Source organism: Ceratotherium simum, chromosome 4 (assembly GCF_057802395.1).
Source record: "Ceratotherium simum simum isolate JZ-2026a chromosome 4, ASM5780239v1, whole genome shotgun sequence".
Lineage (NCBI taxonomy): Eukaryota > Metazoa > Chordata > Mammalia > Perissodactyla > Rhinocerotidae > Ceratotherium > Ceratotherium simum.
In genome coordinates, this window is record NC_141903.1 from 27,784,525 (window position 1) to 27,788,202 (window position 3,678).

The 3,678-nt window shown below is 50.1% G+C and overlaps 1 long non-coding RNA gene across 1 annotated transcript; it reads right to left on the reverse strand.

Moving 5' to 3' along the window:
- Window positions 1–1,862: 1,862 nt before the first annotated feature.
- LOC147917226 (uncharacterized) lies at window positions 1,863–3,354 on the reverse strand. The gene is made up of 3 exons (XR_015552077.1): window positions 3,209–3,354; window positions 2,947–3,125; window positions 1,863–2,248 (listed from the first exon to the last, which is right to left on the reverse strand). It is a non-coding gene; the product is annotated as an uncharacterized LOC147917226 (long non-coding RNA).
- Window positions 3,355–3,678: the final 324 nt, after the last annotated feature.

Genomic DNA, 3,678 nt, shown 5'->3' on the forward strand with positions numbered 1-3,678 from the left:
TGTAGATGCATCAGCCTGATGTCTGTCTTCATGTTCACATGGCGTTCCCCCTGTGTATCTGTGTCCAGATTTCTCCTTTCTATAAGGACACCAGTCCTGTTGGATTAGGGTCCACCCTACTCCAGTATGACCTCATCTTAACTAATTACATCTGCAAAGACTGTATTTCCAAATAAGGTCAAATTCTGAGATATTGGGGGTTAGAACTTCAACATATGAATTTTGAGGGAATATAGCTCAGCCCGTAACATGAGTAATGGAACATTGCTGTGGAAAAACCCATATGGTGGAGCTTGCCGTCAGCTACAATGAAGAAGCGGGGATATGAGCTTCATCCAGAAGCCCAGGAGGTCTGGGAAATACAGTTTTAGCTTATTAGCCTCTGCAGGAATGAAGGCACTCGAGGAACAGGCTGAAATGGATGCTCTGCTAATTCACCTAAACCCCCACCTAGGTCTAACATCCTCTACCACCACCCCAGCCCTGGTCATTTTGCAGCTGGCAAAAATTCATACCACAGAGCACATGACCTTGGGGTACTAGAAACAGCACCGTCCTCAGAAACCAGGAGATGGGAGTTGGAGCCCTGGCCCCCTCATTAACTCATAGGGTGACAGCCACAGCCCATCAAAACCCCCCAACAGCAAGTCCCGCCATCCACAATTCACTCAACACACACTGTGGTGCTCACCATCCTTACCACATTCTAGAACCTTGTGCCACACGCTGGAACTAAACTTCATAAATTTGTTCCACGCGGCTGTCCCATCCAAATTTGTTTCTTTATTCTTTCTTGCTATCCTGGGATTTTGGAAAGGATGATTATGTTATCCCAACCATGACCAATTTCCTGCCACCACCCTTTTCCCTCTTTGTGTCCCGAGTATCGTGTGCATATGCAATGCCAACCCAACACACTCTTTTGATGGTAGGAAAATGATTTGGCAGGGAACTGAACCAGGAGGCCGAGCTCTCCACCAAGCTGTGCCACTGACTTGTGGGGTGACTGAGATCCCTGATTCTCCACCTGTAAGCAGGGTCGTTACGATCTGCCCACCTGGCAGAACTTGGGCAGGGCCCTGGAGAACTTTAGGGGAGAGATAGTGTAGCGTGGGTCTGCTCTCCTCCATCACCAGCCTCAAGGGCGGGGGCTACGTCTGCTGCTCTCTTTTCTCAAACAAATACGTGTGAGGATCTATTATATACAAAGCGCTGTAGAAAGGCAAATCATACCATTTCTAATACAATTAAGGGTGTTTTCGTACAACACTCTTTTTTGGAAAGGAATGGGAACTCAACTCTTTTTTTGTTAAATTTTATTTATTTATTTTTTCCCCCAAAGCCCCAGTAGATAGTTGTGTGTCACAGCTGCACATCCTTCCAGTTGCTGCAGGTGGGACGCGGCCCCAGCATGGCCGGAGAAGCGGCGCGTCGGTGCACGACCAGGATCCGAACCCGGGCCGCCAGCAGCGGAGCATGAGCACCTAACGGCTAAGCCACGGGGTGGGCCTGGAACTCAACTCTTAATGGCTTCAAAACAAAAGGGCATTTGTTGGCTTATGTGACTGAAAAGTCCGTAGGTGGATTCAGCTTTAGGCTGGATCCAGGGACTCAAACAACATTCCCAGAATCTTTCTCTCTCTGAGGACAGATCCTGGGGAATGGAAGGAAGGAAGGCAGAGAAAGAGAGAGAGGGAAGAGGGAAGGTGGGGGGGAGAAAGATGTGCTCTGCAAATGTGCTCAGAAATAATTACACTATAAGAAAGACAGTGCTAAGTGATATAAGCGAGGTCTCAGTGACACACAAGAGGATTTCAGAGGAGGGAGAAATTAACGCAATCATTCCTTTATTTATTCAGGTCTTGAACATTAAACTCCTGTTCTTGGCTTCACACCAAGCTAGGCCTCGGGCTCCAGAGAAGAAGGCCAAGTCTCTCCTCAGAGAGCTCCCAGCAGCTATTGGAGAAGGCAGGAATTCGCACAGTGCTGCAGGGATGCGCTAGGCATGCTGAGAGGTCATTTCCACCGGGAGGTCTGGGAAGCTTCTTGGAAGCAGTGCACTCAGACTGGAAGAGTGAAAATGGCAGGGAAGGGCATTTGAACAAAGGGAACAGCATGAGCAAAAGCTCAGGGGCTAGATTCAGAACTGCTCAGAGGCTGACGTACTGGGTGACACTGGGTACACGAGTTTCCTAAGCTGGGCCTCAGTTTTTCCGTTTGTACAGTAACAGCATTGGACAACTTGCTCCTGAGGAAGGAGAGGGAAAAATAATCACACACACTGGATGTGGCTGCCCCTGCCACGGAGGGGTGAGACCTGACTCACTTCCAGATGACTTCGTTGACTCATAAAGGTGAGGCCTCCTGGGCCCAGCCCAGAGGAGAGGGAAAGCGAGAATGAAATGATCTGCATCACCCAGTAACAGGTATTTATTTTTTCACTTAAAAGTAGTATTTCTTGTTTGAACAGATAATATCTGCACATTGTCACCATCAAAAAGGTACCCACGGTGTCCCGTGAAGAGTAAGTTCCTTCCCAACCACACCCCCGAGCCCATCAGATCCCCTCCCAGAGGAAATCTCTGTTACCAGTGTTTTTGTGCATATTTCCAGAGATAGTCTATGTAAACGCAAGCAAGTTCATCTACACATATACACATATACGGCCCCCAAATGGTTGTTGTTTTTTACACACAGGAGCTGTGTAAACAGGAACACATACTGTTCACACTGCTCTGCACCTTGCTTCATTTACTTAATAACATGTCTCAGTGCAGGCTGTCATTTTGTAGGGGGCTGCCTCATTCTTTAATGGGTGTACAGAGTCCCGCTGGATGGATGTGCCATCATTCAGGCCACCAGTCCCGTACAAACGTGTGGACGAGCAGTTAGTGGGTTTCTCATCCTTTGCTATTATAAATAATGCCGCAAAGCCCATCCTGGTACCTGTGTCATTTCCACGTGGGTGTGTCTCTGCCGGACAAAGGCCCAGAAGAGCAGTTGTTGGATCAAAGGTCTCATGCATCTGTGGTTCTGATACATGTCGCTGCAGTCCTCGTCCCCCAGCAGAGGCTGTAACCAGTGTGTACTCCCACCAGCGATGGAGGAGAGGCCCTTTTGTCAGCCTGAGGGAGAGAGTAGGAGGATGAGAACTTGGGGAGGAGTGTGGGGCAGCATAGTGGAGGACTCCCTTTGGAAGGGGTGGTACCTGGAGCCCGAGGAGAGACAAGGCCAGTCAGAAATCCCTGGGGTGATGACTGGGACTTAGGGACCCGCAAAGCTGATGGTGATGTCCTGTGTACATTGGCTGGTGCCCTTCCTCCATCAACAGTTCAGTGAAAGGCCTGCTAGCCCTACAGCCATGTCTTCCCAGGAATGGCGCCTGGGAGATGAAGGAGGGGGCCCGCCGGGGCTGGGGCTGGGGTGGGTGTGGCGGCTGCAGGGACAGGAGCTCTGGTTAGGAGCCTGAGCCACGGAGCAGCGGGCTGTGCCTAGCCAGGATTAATTCAGGAGAAACTTCAACTCCGCTAAGACTCAAGAGATAGAGAAGAACTCCCTGCACTTGCCCGAATGTGTGGGGAGGGAGCTGAAGCCCTTTTCTCCTGATAGTCAAGGAAAGAGCTGTCGGACATGGAGAAGGCAGCCGCCTGAGTGCCATGCCCAATGGCTGAGGTCCTC